This window comes from Oncorhynchus kisutch, linkage group LG1 (genome assembly GCF_002021735.2).
Source record: "Oncorhynchus kisutch isolate 150728-3 linkage group LG1, Okis_V2, whole genome shotgun sequence".
Taxonomy (NCBI): Eukaryota; Metazoa; Chordata; class Actinopteri; order Salmoniformes; family Salmonidae; genus Oncorhynchus; species Oncorhynchus kisutch.
In genome coordinates, this window is record NC_034174.2 from 33,833,082 (window position 1) to 33,848,465 (window position 15,384).

A 15,384-nucleotide genomic window follows, 5' to 3' on the forward strand; every position below is an offset into this window, starting at 1 on the left:
TATAGCACACAATGACTACATCAAGCTTGTGACTCTACAAACTTATTGGATGCATTTGCAGTTTGTTTTGGTTGTGTTTTGCATTATGTTGTATCCAATAGAAATTACTGGTATATAATGTATTGCATTTAATAACTTAATTTCATAACTTAAATAAAGGTTAAATAATTTATTTTTTTAAACTAGGCAAGTCCGTTAAGAACAAATTCTTATTTACAATGACGGCCTAGGAACAATGGGTTAACTGCCTTGTTCAGAGGCAGAACGACAGATTTTTACCTTGTCAGCTCGGGGATTCAACGCTCTAAACACTAGACACTACCTGTCGCCCCAGGTAGCCTAGGATTTAGTTCACAGTGCGGGTGTCACACATCCTGTATGATTCGCCCCAGGCTTTCTACTGTAGTGCAACACTGCAACATGTCAATGCCAACTTGTTGTGTCCTGGCACACTGTAACGTAGGATGGTAAAATTCATGCTAAAATGTGCTTAACTTGACATATCATGAGAGCTACTCAGTTAAAACCTCTTAGTGATCCCTTAACGTGCCAATCCCGTTAGCGGGATAGATTTGACAACATCCAGTGAAATTGCAGAGCGCCAAATTCAAACTACAGAAATATCAATTTTCAACATTCACGAAAATATAAGTGTAATACATCAAAATAAAGTTTAACTGTTTGTTAATCCTGCCGCTGTGTCAGATTTCAAAAAGGCTTTACGGCGAAAGCACACCATACAATTAACTGAGGACAGCGCCCCGCATACAAACACATAAAAATTATTTTTCAACCAGGCAGGTGCAACACAAAAGTCAGAAATAACGATATAATAAATGCCTTACCTTTGAAGATCTTCTTCTTTTGCAATCCCAAATGTCTCAGTGACACAATGAATGGTCGATTTGTTCGATAAATCCCTTCTTTATATCCCCAAAATGTCAATTTATTTGGCGCGTTTGATTCAGAAATACACCGGTTCCAACATGACTACAAAATATCTAATAAGTTACCTGTAAACTTGGTCCAAACATTTCAAACCATGTTCCTAATCCAACCTCAGGTATCGTAAAATGTAAATAATCGATAACATTTAAGACAGGATAATCTGTTTCCAATAACGAAGAAAAATAACACGGAGCATGCTCCTGTTCACGCGCACCAAAATAGTAGAGACCTTCAGAGTGACATGTACAAAGAACAGCACTACTTCTTCAATTCTCAACAACAACAAAAAAATAGACCAATTTCTAAAGACTGTTGACATCTATTGGAAGCCATAGGAACTGCAAGCAATCTGGGCCCTAATAAATCAGGGTTCCCATAGAAAGCATTGGAAAACACAATTACCTCAACAACAAAAAATTCCCTGGATGGACTGTGCTCGGGGTTTCGCCAAATCAGTTATTTTATACTCACAGATATTATTCTAACAGTTTTAGAAACTTCGGTGTGTTTTCTATCCAAATCTACTAACTATATGCCTGTCTTAGCTTCTGGGCCTGAGTAACAGGCAGTTTACTTTGGGCACGCTTTTCATCCGGATGTGAAAATACTGCCCCCTATCCCTAAGAAGTTTTAGAAAATTCACTCCATGTCGACAGAGTCCTAATATGAATTCCGTACATTTGGATGCCATATTTATTTGTGATCGTTTATGCAGAGGTGGACTTGCATGACTCATTTTTCCTAAACCTCAACTTCAATATACTCTCCTGCAACCCGACTCACCCAAAGTGGTATGAATCTGCTATTTTCTAAAGTATTTTTCTTTACTTACGACCCAGAATCCCCCAACAGCAACTAGCCAGCTAACTAGCTACTAGCTAGTAGTCAGCTAACCACTGCTAGTGGTCATCAGCTAACCTCTAGATCGGAGATCTCTCGCCAGTTTGCACAACGCGGTTCAAACCAGAGCATTTCTGGACTTATTTTCTTTCCTTATCCCCAGATTCCTACCGCAATCTAGCTAGCTGCAATCCGAGTTGCTACTCCTGGCTAATGTCTCTGTCCCGAAGCAAGCACCAATTAGCCTGGAGCTAGCCCAGCTCCCGGCTAGCTGAATAGGTCCATCAGCCACTCATTGAGCTACAATACCTATTTTGCCAATTTGCCTGGACCCCTTTTACTACACGAAGTCCTGCTAATCCATCACGACTGGACTACCGACGTAATTCTTTTTCGAACAGGCCCCTCCATTGCGACGTCCCCTGAATGCCCATCTGCTAGCCTGCTAGCCGCAGCCCGCTAGCTGTCTAGAGCATATCGGACTGTTAGCTGAATAGGTCCATCGGCCAATTTCTTCGGCCACTATACCTATTTTGCCAATTGGACTGGGCCCCTTTACTACACGGACCCTACTAATCCATCACAGCTGGTCTGCCGACGGAACCGCACTAGGAGGCTACAACAGACTTCTTCCGTCACAACATCCCTCTAAGGCCTTTCTGCTAGCTTGCTATCCCCGGCCCGCTAGCTGTCTGAATCGCCGTGTCTCCAGCCAGCTTAACTACTCACTGGACCCCTATGATCACTCGGCTATGCATGCCTCTCCCTAATGTCAATATGCCTTTCCATTGCTTTTCTGGTTAGTGATTATTATCTTATTTCACAGTAGAGCCTCTAGCCCTGCTCAATATGCCTTAGCTAACCCTTCAGTTCCACCTCCCACACATGCGGTGACATCACCTGGTTTAAATGATGCTTCTAGAGACAATATCTCTCTCATCTTCACTCTGTGCCTAGGTTTACCTCCACTGTATTCACATCCTACCATACCTTTGTCTGTACATTATGCCTTGAATCTATTCTATCGCGCCCAGAAACCTGCTCCTTTTACTCTCTGTTCAGAATGTTCTTATAGCCTTTAGCCGTACCCTTATCCTACTCCTCCTCTGTTCCTCTGGTGACGTAGAGGTTAATCCAGGCCCTGCAGTGCCTTGCTCCACTCCCATTCCCCAGGTGCTCTCTCTCATTTGTTGACTTCTGTAACCATAAAAGCTTTGGTTTCATGCATGTTAACATTAGAAGCCTCTTCCCCAAGTTTGTTTTATTCACTGCTTTAGAACACTCTGCCAACCCGGATGTCCTAGCCATGTCTGAATCCTGGCTTAGGAAGACCACCAAAAACCCTGAAATGTCCATCCCTAACTATAACATTTTCTGACAAGATACAGTGCCTTGCGAAAGTATTCGGCCCCCTTGAACTTTGCGACCTTTTGCCACATTTCAGGCTTCAAACATAAAGATATAAAACTGTATTTTTTTGTGAAGAATCAACAAGTGGGACACAATCATGAAGTGGAATGACATTTATTGGATATTTCAAACTTTTTTAACAAATCAAAAACTGAAAAATTGGGCGTGCAAAATTATTCAGCCCCTTTACTTTCAGTGCAGCAAACTCTCTCCAGAAGTTCAGTGAGGATCTCTGAATGATCCAATGTTGACCTAAATGACTAATGATGATAAATACAATCCACATGTGTGTAATCAAGGCTCCATATAAATGCACCTGCACTGTGATAGTCTTAGAGGTCCGTTAAAAGCGCAGAGAGCATCATGAAGAACAAGGAACACACCAGGCAGGTCCGAGATATTGTTGTGAAGAAGTTTAAAGCCGGATTTGGATACAAAAAGATTTCCCAAGCTTTAAACATCCCAAGGAGCACTGTGCAAGCGATAATATTGAAATGGAAGGAGTATCAGACCACTGCAAATCTACCAAGACCTGGCCGTCCCTCTAAACTTTCAGCTCATACAAGGAGAAGACTGATCAGAGATGCAGCCAAGAGGCCCATGATCACTCTGGATGAACTGCAGAGATCTACAGCTGAGGTGGGAGACTCTGTCCATAAGACAACAATCAGTCGTATATTGCACAAATCTGGCCATTATGGAAGAGTGGCAAGAAGAAAGCCATTTCTTAAAGATATCCATAAAAAGTGTCGTTTAAAGTTTGCCACAAGCCACCTGGAAGACACACCAAACATGTGGAAGAAGGTGCTCTGGTCAGATGAAACCAAAATTGAACTTTTTGGCAACAATGCAAAACGTTATGTTTGGCGTAAAAGCAACACAGCTCATCACCCTGAACACACCATCCCCACTGTCAAACATGGTGGTGTCAGCATCATGTTTTGGGCCTGCTTTTCTTCAGCAGGGACAGGGAAGATGGTTAAAATTGATGGGAAGATGGATGGAGCCAAATACAGGACCATTCTGCAAAAGAGTCTGCAAAAGACCTGGGACTGGGACGGAGATTTGTCTTCCAACAAGACAATGATCCAAAACATAAAGCAAAATCTACAATGGAATGGTTCAAAAATAAACATATCCATATTAGAATGGCCAAGTCAAAGTTCCAGACCTGAATCCAATCGAGAATCTGTGGAAAGTACTGAAAACTGCTGTTCACAAATGCTCTCCACTGAGCTCGAGCTGTTTTGCAAGGAGGAATGGGAAACAATTTCAGTCTCTCGATGTGCAAAACTGATAGAGACATACCCCAAGCGACTTACAGCTGTAATCGCAGCAAAAGGTGGCACTACAAAGTATTAACTTAAGGGGGCTGAATAATTTTGCACGCCCAATTTTTCAGTTTTTGATTTGTTAAAAAAGTTTGAAATATCCAATAAATGTCATTCCACTTCATGATTGTGTCCCACTTGTTGTTGATTCTTCACAAAAAAATACAGTTTTATATCTTTATGTTTGAAGCCTGAAATGTGGCAAAAGGTCGCAAAGTTCAAGGGGGCCGAATACTTTCGCAAGGCACTGTAGAACTTCCAAAGGGGGCGGAGTGGCAATCTACTGCAGAGATAGCCTGCAGCGTTCTGTCATACTATCCAGGTCTGTGGCCAGACAATTCAAGCTTCTACTTCTAAAAATCCACCTTTCCAGAAACAAGTCTCTCAACGTTGCCACTTGCTATAGACCACCCTCTGCCCCCAGGGGTGCCTTGGACACCATATGTGAATTGATTGCCCCGTATCTATCTTCAGAGCTCGTGCTGCTAGCTGACCTAAACTGGGACATGCTAAACACCCTGGCCATCCTACAATCTAAGGTTGATTCCCTCAATCTCACACAAATTATCAATGAACCTACCAGGTATAACCCCAAATCCATAAACATGGGCACCCTCATAGATATCATCCTAACCAACTTGCCCTCCAAATACACCTCTGCTGTCTTCAACCAAGATCTCAGCAATCACTGCCTCATTGCCTGCATCCGTAATGGGTCTACAGTCAAATGACCACCCATCATCACTGTCAAAACGCTACATAAAACAATTCAGCGAGAAGGCCTTTCTAATTGACCTCATCCCATCAGAGGATGCCTGGTTATTCTTTAAAAGTGCCTTCCTCACCATCTTAAATAAGCATGCCCCATTCAAAAAAAAATTGAACCAGGAACAGATATAGCCCTTGGTTCACTCCAGACCTGACTGCCCTTGACCAGCACAAAAATATCCTGTGGCGTACTTCATTAGCAACAAATAGCCCCGGTGATATGCAACTTTTCAGGGAAGTTAGGAACCAATATACACAAGCAGTTAGGAGAGCTAAGGCTAGCTTTTTAAAACAGAAATTTGCATCCTGTAGCACAAACTCAAAAAGGTACTGGGACACTAAAGTCCATGGAGAATAAGAGCACCTCCTCCCAGCTGCCCACTGCACTGAGGCTAGGAAACACTGTCACCACCGATAAAACCACGATAATTGAGAATTTCAATAAGCATTCTACGGCTGGCCATGCTTCCCACCTGGCTACCCCTACCCCAGTCAACTGCCCTGCACCCTCCATAGCAACTTGCCCAAGCCTCCCCATTTCTCCTTCACCCAAATCCAGATAGCTGAGGTTCTGAAAGAGCTGCAAAATCTGGACCCCTACAAATCAGCCGGGCAAGACAATCTGGACCCTCTCTTTCTAAAATTATCTGCCGAAATTGTTGCAACCCTTATTACTAGCCTGTTCAACCTTTCTTTTGTATCGTCTGAAATCCCAAAAGATTGGAAAGCTTCCGCGGTCATCCCCCTCTTCACAGGCGTATCGACGACGTCGTCCCCACAGTGACCATACGTACATATCCCAACCAGAAGCCATGGATTACAGGCAACATCCACACCGAGCTAAAGGCTAGAGCTGCTGCTTTCAAGGAGCGGGACACTTATAAGAAACGCTTATAAGAAATCCCGCTATGTCCTCAGATGAACCATCAAACAGGCAAAGCGTCAATACAGGACTAAGATTGAATCCTACTACACTGGCTCTGACGCTCATCGGATTTGCTAGGGCTTGCACGCTATTATGGACTACAAAGGGAAACACAGCCGTGAGCTGCTGAACAATGAATCAAATGGCCACCCAGACTATTTGCATTGACAACCCCCCCCCCCCCCCCCCCCCCACAGACTTTGTGACGCGAGCCTACCAGATGGGCTAAATGCCTTTTATGCTCGCTTCAAGGCAAGTAACACTGAAGCATGCATGAGAGCACCAGCTGTTCCAGACGACTGTGTGATCATGCTCTCAGAAGCCGATGTGAGCAAGACCTTTAAACAGGTCAACATTCACAGGGCCGCGGGCCAGACAGATTACCAGGACAACTGGCAAGTGTCTTCAGTGACATTTTCAACCTCTCCCTGACCGATTCTTTAATACCTACATGTTTCAAGCAGACCACCATAGTCCTTGTGCCCAAGAAAGCGAAGGTAACCTGCCTACATGACTACCACCCCGTATCACTCATGTCGGTAGCCATGAAGTACTTTGAAAGGATGGTCATGGCTTATATCAACACCATCGACCCGGGAAACCCTAGGCCCACTCCAATTCACATACCGCCCCAACAGATCCACTGATGACGCCCAATCGCACTCCTCATTGCCCTTTCCCACCTTGACTACAGCTCAGCGTTCAACACCATAGTGCCCACAAAGCTTAACACTAAGCTAAGGACTCTGGGACTAAACCCCTCCCTCTGCAACTGGATCCTGGTCTTCCTGACGGGCCGCCCCCAGGTGGTAAGGGTAGGCAACAACACATCTGCCAAGCTGATCCTCAACACGGGGCCCCTCAGGGGTGCGTGCTTAGTCCCCTCCTGTACTTTCTGTTCCCCCATGAATGCGTGGCCAAACACGACTCCAACACCACCATTATATTTCCTGACTACACAACGGTGGTAGGCCTGATCACCGACAATGATGAGACAGCCTATAGGGAAGAGGTCAGAGATCTGGCAGTGTGGTGCCAGGACTACAACCTCTCCCTTAATGTGAGTAAGACAAAGGAGATGATCGTGGACTACAGGAAAAGGAGGCCTAAACACGCCCCCATTCACATCGACAGGGCTGTAATGGAGCGGGTCGAGAGTTTCAAATTCCTTGGTGTCACATCACCAACAAACTATCATGGTCCAAACACACCAAGAAATGCATTTTCCCCCTCAGAACACTGAAAAGATTTGGCATGGGTTCCTAGATCCTCAAAGTTATACAGCGGCACCATAGAGAGCATCCTGACCGGTTACATGGTATGGCAACTGCAAGGCACTACAGAGAGTAGTGCGTACAGCACAATACATCACTGGAGCCAAACTTCCTGCTATCCAGGACCTATTTCCTAGGCAGTGTCAAGAGGAAGGCCCCAAAAAATGTCAAAGACTCCAGTCACCCAAGTCATAGACTGTTCTGTCTGCTACCGCACGGCAAACATTATCGGAGCGTCAAGTCTAGCTCCAAAAGTCTCCTTAACAGCTTCTACCTCCAAGCCACAAGACTGCTGAACAATTAATCAAATGGCCACCCAGACTATTTTTATTGACAACCCCCCCCCCCCCTTTGTTTGTGACTTTGTTTTTACTCTGCTGCTACTTGCTGTTTATTATCTATGCATAGTCACTTTACCCCTACCTACATGCACAAATTACCTGGACTAACCTGTACCCCCACCCATTGACTCAGTACCGGTACCCGCTGTATATAGCATCATTATTGTTATTTTATTGTTTAACTTTTAACTTTTTTTTTTAAACTTTATTTTATTTAGTAAATAGTTTCTTAACTCTTTTCTTAACTGCATTGTTGGTTAAGGGTGAATAAGTATGCATTTCACGGTAATGTTGCGCATGTGACAAATAACATTTTATTTTATTTGCGTTGTCAGTCAAAAACAATTTGCTTACATGGAACAGTTGTAGGCCTATGTGTTTTCTTTGTGTTACTGATAACATTGAATCATGGATTCTGTGAGAATATACATAATATGGTACAGTAGAGATAGAGAATATTCTAAGCAAACCTGGGACAGAATTATGGGGCTTTGCATGTTGGTTCTTTACATCAGCTTCGTATCATTTCACCCTCCATTCCTTCCCTCAGTCTCCACCCTCCTTCCCCTCAGTCTCTCCCCTTCCTCCCTCCCTTGTCCTGAGGAGGGAGAAGAGAAGGAGCATGCCAGGTGATTGGTGAAGTAAAATATTGATGTGGAGTATCAAAGAGTTGAGTGTTACTCCGCATGTATTCCAAAACTAACCCGGGTGTCCCCTTTGATCAGGGGGTCTCTGATCTGGCTTCTGAAGTTGTAACCAACCCCCAAAAAACAAAATACAAAACAAACTTCAAGCTCCTCCAATACCCATGAAAGTTTTCTATTTGACAGATGGAGCAGTTTGTGTTATACAACTCAGTGATATACGGTGCATTCGGAAAGTATTCAGACCCCTTGACTTTTTCCACATTTTGTTACGTTACAGCCTTATTCTAAAATGGATTAAATAAAAAAAAATCCTCATCAATCTACACACATTCCCCCATAATGACAAAGCAAAAAAAGGTTATGTTTGTAAATTTCTTAAAATAAAAAACACAAATACCGGCCAGACGAGTGGCGCAGTGGTCTAAGGCATCCCAGGCTGTGTTGCAGCCGGCTGCGACTGTGAGACATGAGGCGGCACACAATTGGCCCAGCGTTGTCTGGGTTAGGGGATGGTTTGGCCGGCTGGGATGTCCTTGTCCCATTGTGCTCTAGCAACTCCTTGTGGCGAGACAGGTGCATGCACGCTGACCAAGGTTGCCAGCTGTTGGTACATTGGTGCGGCTGGCCTGGGTTAAGCGAGCAGTGTGTCAAGAAGCCGTGCGGCTTGGTGGGGTCGTGTTGGTACATTGGTGCGGCTGGCCTGGTGCGGCTGGCCTGGGTTAAGCAAGCAGTGTGTCAAGAAGCAGTGCGGCTTGGTGGGGTCGTGTTTTGTAGGATATTTTTCTCTCAACCTTCGTCTCTCCCGAGTTCGTATGGGAGTTGCAGCAATGTGACAAGACTGTAACTACCAATTGGATATCACAAAATTGGGGTAAAAAGTACAGAAAGTTTTTTGCTGTGAGACCTGAGGTCAGGTGCATCCTATTTCCATTGATCATCCTTGAGATGTTTCTACAATTTATTGGACATGATTTGGAAAGGCACATACTACATTTCTATATTTTATTAACCGTAAAGGAAAACTCCACCCAAAAACTATATCTTCGTATTTGTTTCATTAGTCCATTGTTGACATAGTCCCAGTTGTCAGTGCTCAAATTTTCAAGATATGTAACTGTCAAAATACAGAAATCATCCCTGTATGATGCATTTTGAGTCATATGTTTAATTTTGCATAATAGAAGGATGATTTCTGTATTTTGAAGGTTAAAAGTCTTGAAAACTTGAGCGCTGATGAGCAAAACATTTTGGGATGATTTCAACAATGGACTAATGAAACAAATACCCAAATATAGTTTTATGGGTGTACTTTTCCTTTAATATAACAGATCATGAATTACCTTAATATAAAATGTGTATATGAAATAATCTTTAAAATATGAATTATTCAAGAATCACACAAGCACTTCTGGCGTATAGGGATGCTAATGAAATCACATATATGATTTGATCAAAGCATTTCTTTTAAATTAAATTAAGTTGTTTTGATTAAGTCCAAAACAGATCTGATTCCTCTACAAAATCAGGATGACACACGGAGCAACACTCTCTGTAGTGCTGTTTAATATTCCACTCGAATTCAGAGTAATGTTTTCCGCCCATCATATAAAACCGACCAGGCCCTCTTCAGCATGCAACTGTTGACAGGTAAGGATGGCCATATAGCCTAGCCTAATTATCTCAAATCTGCATCCGTGAGTTACCTTGAAGATTACAGTATGTGACATGTTAATGATCTTACAGAAGGATACAGAAAGGAATCTTGGAGAAAGCATGCAGGGGTTTTTCAAAAGATCTAACCTCTCTATTCTCCTCTTCAATAGACTTACTGCAAGGGTGTTGTCTCACAGTCTCTATTCTCTGTCCAACTGTGTCACTGCTGAAAATCAGCCCAAAACCCATGTGTCATTGTGTCAACTGATTTCCCTTGGTTCTGTGGTATAGTCTACTACAGTTTAGTGAGAGGGTGGTTGGATGGGTGGGTCAGGTTTAGGATGTGTGGTCATGGTGATGGTGGCCTATTCAAGGCAACACCAGGGGTGTGAAATCAGCTTTATGACACAGACCGCAAAAGCCCTGGTGAGTGACTGGCTTTAAAGATGGTGCAGATGGCCAAAGCAGCTGGGAACATTACAGGCTGATCTGGTTTAGAATGGCCCTTCAGGCTGGGCAGTTATGACATTATAAGGTTCTGAATACTCCCTCGGGAATGGATGGATTTCACACTAAAGACAGACTGCAATCTTTCTGTAAGCTGTTCTTGTTTTGTCGTTCCCAACTTCCTCTAATGCCCATGTGTATGACTTTCATTATGCATACTTTTTCAATTCTGCGAGTGAGTGTGTCTACTTATGTCTTTTGTATATAATCTCACAGCAAGCAAAAAAATCCAACTGGCCATAAAGTTTTCTAATTCAGGAGATGCATAACATCCCAATCTCTTTTGTCTGGACAGTGGGCAGCGCCAGAGGGTTTCCAAAACAAACCCATCCAAACATTCTCAACCATCACATGCAGAAGCTTGAGATCAAGAAGAAGAAACAACAAAACCATATTTTCATCACTCATTCACTGACTACATGAATCAAGCGTTCACGTTGGAGGTGCCAAAGGAGGGAATGTCAACATTATAGTCAGAACCTCTCTCATTAATGCCAGAGAGAGAGGTATGAAAGCCTGTTTGTTGATGTGGTATGTTACCCCTCCACCCAGCCTGTTCTAACAGCCTGGTCTCATAGACTAGATGTAACATAGTAAATGTAAATCCAGGACACTCAAATTAATATATCTTAGATTTGGAATGGTTACATAAGACAGAGGGTTAATTAAGGAAAGTAGAGTGATTGGTAGGGTGGATGGGCAGGTGTATAACATGAGTGTCTAGCAACCCAAAGGTTGGATGTTTGAATCTCATCACAGACAACTTTAGCATTTTAGCAACTTTGCAATTACTTACTACTTTTTAGCTACTTTGTAACTACTTAGGGGAAGGGTTAGCTAACATGCTAACACTAACCCTAACCCCTATCTTAGCTAACCATAGCCACCTAACTAACATTAGCCACCTAGCTAACGTTAGCCACAAACAATTGGAAGTCATAACGTATCATACAGTTAGCTAATTCTTAACATATTGTACTAATTGCAATTAGCCTCTGAGGGTTTAGAGCTTGAGGTTGTCACCTTACAGTTGCAAATGAGAACTTGTTCTCAACTAGCCTACCTGGTTAAATAAAGGTGAAATAAAAAAAATAAACACAAGTACTTAGGAGTATGGCTAGATGGTTCACTGTCCTTCTCTCAGCACATAACAAAGATGCAGACTAAAGTTAAATCTAGACTTGGTTTCCTCTATCGTAATCACTCCTCTTTCACCCCAGCTGCCAAACTAACCCTGATTCAGATGACCATCCTACCCATGGTAGATTACGGAGATGTAATTTATAGATCGGCAGGTAAGGGTGCTCTCGAGCGGCTAGATGTTCTTTACCATTCGCCATCAGATTTGCCATCAATGCTCATTATCGAACACATCACTGCACTCTATACTCTTGTGTAAAAACTGGTAATCTCTGTATACCCGTCACAAGACCCACTGGTTGATGATTATTTATAAAACCCTCTTAGACCTCACTCTCCCCTATCTGAGATATCTACTGCAGCCCTCATCCTCCACATACAACACCTGTTCTGCCAGTCACACTCTGTTAAAGGTCCCCAAAGCACACACAAGCTGAAATAGTTTGATCTTTTTTTTAAATATTAAAATCCCTGGGTCGCTCCTCTTTTTATTTTGCTGCAGCTAGCCAATGGAACGAGCTGCAACACACACTCAGTTTTATCTCAATCTCTTCATTCAAAGACTCAATCATGGCCACTCTTACTGACAGTTGTGGCTGCTTTGTGTGATGTATTGTTGTCTCTACCTTCTTGCCCTTTGTGCTGTTGTCTGTGCCCAATAATGTGTGTACCCTGTTTTGTGCTGCTACCATTTTGTGTTGCTAACATGTTATTGTTATGTTGTGTTGCTACCATGCAATGTTGTCATGTGTTGCTGCCTTGCTATCTTGTAGCCTTAGGTCTCTCTTTATGTCTGAGATCCCCAAAGATTGGAAAGCCGCCACGGTAATCCCCCTTTTCAAAGGGGGAGACACTCTAGACCCAAACTGTTACAGACCTATATCCATCCTGCCCTGCCCTTCTAAAATCTTCGAAAGCCAGATTAATAAACAGATCACCCAACAATTCGAATCCCACCGTATATTCTCCGCTACGCAATCTGATTTTTTAGCTGGTCATGGGTGTACCTGAGCCACGCTCAAGGTCCTAAACGATATCATAACCGCCATCGATAAAAGACAGTACTGTGCAGCAGGATACATCGATCTGGCCAAGGCTTTCGACTCTGTCAATCACCGCAATCTTATCGGCAGACTCAACAGCCTTGGTTTCTCAAATGACTGCCTCGCCTGGTTCACCAACTACTCCTCAGATAGAGTTGAGTGTCAAATCGGAGGGCCTGTTGTCCGGACCTCTGGCAGTCTCTATGGGGGTGCCAGAGGGTTCAATTCTCGAGCCGACTCTCTTCTCTGTATATATCAATGATGTCGCTCTTGCTGCTGGTGATTCTCCAATCCACCTCTACGCAGACGACACCATTCTGTATACATCTGGCCCTTCTTTGGACACTGTGCTAACAAACCTCCAACTGAGCTTCAACGCCATACAACTCTCCTTCCATGGCCTCCAACTGCTTTTAAATACAAGTAAAACTAAGTGCATGCTCTTCAACCAATTTCTGTCTGCACCCTCCTGCCCGACTAGCATCACTACTCTGGACGGTTCTGACCTAGAATATGTGGACAACTACAAATACCTAGGTGTCTGGTTAGACTGTAAACTCTCCTTCCAGACTCACATTAAGCAATCCAAAATGAAATCTAGAATCGGCTTCCTATTTTGCAGCAAAGCCTCCTTCACTCATGCCGCCAAACATACCCTCGTAAAACTGACTGTCCTACCGATCCTTGACTTCTGTGATGTCATTTACAAAATAGCCCTCAACACTCTACTCAGCAAACTGGATGTCGTCTATTACAGTGCCATCCGTTTTATCACAAAAGCTCCATATACTACTCACCACTGCGACCTGTATGCTCTTGTTGGCTGGCCCTCACTACATATTCATCGCCAAACCCACTGGCTCCAGGTCATCTATAAGTCTTTGCTAGGTAAAGCCCCGCCTTATCTCAGCTCACTGGTCACCATAGCAACACCCACCCATAGCACGCGCTCCAGCATGAAAAAAAAAACATATCTGAAGCTGGAGTCTTATATCTCCCTCTCTAACTTTAAGCATCAGCTGTCAGAGCAGTTTACCGACCACTGTACCTGTACGCAGTCAATCTGTACATAGCACACCAGACTACCTCATCCCCATATTATTACTTACCCTCTTGCTGTTTTGCGCCCCAGTATCTCTACTGGCATTTCATCATCTGCACATCTATCACTCCAGTATTAATGCTAAATTGTAATTATTTTCGCCTCTATGGCCTATTTATTGCCTACCTCCCTACTCTTCTACATTTGCACACACTGTACATAGATTTTTCAATTTTTTTATTTATTTGGTGTTATTGACTGTACGTTTGTTTATGTGTAACTCTGTGTTGTTGTTTTTGTCGCACTGCTTTGCTTTATCTTGGCCAGGTCGCAGTTGTAAATGAGAACTTGTTCTCAATTGGCCTACTTGGTTAAATAAAGGTGAAATAAAAAATTATCAAATTATATAGTGTTGTCTCTCTTGTTGTGATGTGTGTGTTGTCCTATATTTATATATATATATTATTATTTCTTTTTTTAAATCCCAGGCCCCGCAGGAGGCCTTTTGCCTTTTGGTAAACCGTCATTGTAAATAAGAATTTGTTCTTAAAACTGACTTGCCTAGTTAAATAAAAATACATTAAAAACCATCTACCCTGGTTGCTTCTAATGATCCCTGGGATCTCTCCCCGCCCGTGCCTTGGGAACCCAGGGAAGCTGGAGATCAGGGAGAGTTCCATCTGGATCCAGGTGTATTTAAATGATGCTCCGCAGCACAGAGCAACCGCTCAACGCGCCACGGTGTGAGACAGGGGACGCTGGGCACGACCACGGGAGCATTGTGCGCTTCACAGTTCAAAGTGAGAAGAGAGAGAGTCGTTAGCACTTCAAAGACGGTCATCTGGGATCAGTGAGAGAAACGAGTTAGAAGGAGAGGGGTTGGAGGGGAAGGGGGGGGGGGCAGTGGGACAGGAAATGCGAAGCAATGTAATTGACATCCTCTGTAGCGATGATGAAACACACCGCTGCGGCTGTATGAATGAGACCCAGCACTACTGCCTCAATATTGATCTACAAGTTTCTGCGTGGTTCTTATTTGCTTGGCTTTATCCATAGATTGATATGTGAATCAAACATCTTATACCCTATTGTACAATAACCTCTAGACATAATTTACAACATTTTCTATTGGATTTAATTTCCATATTCCAATTATGTGAAAAATTCATGACAAACGTTGAAGAAATCTGCCAAAAGAGTTTGTGTTATCCACTGGTGTGATAAATGTTTGTTCCATTGTCTTACATAGATGGAGGTGTCACTCCTATGCCACGCTCCTCCCTCAATCAGTGCAGGCGGGAATCGACGCGCTCAATGCCGTAAGAATGGGTTTCCACTAGCTACCTTTTATATTCTAAAACTCTTTACGGTCAAAACAATCATGTTTCGAACGGCACTTATGGACTTATAAGATGTATAAAACATAATATATAACATAATGGCCTCTTAACTGTGCCCAATTACTGTGTCTCGAACAGCTAATAATGGCTCTCTAGGTTTATTGGCACAGGGAGA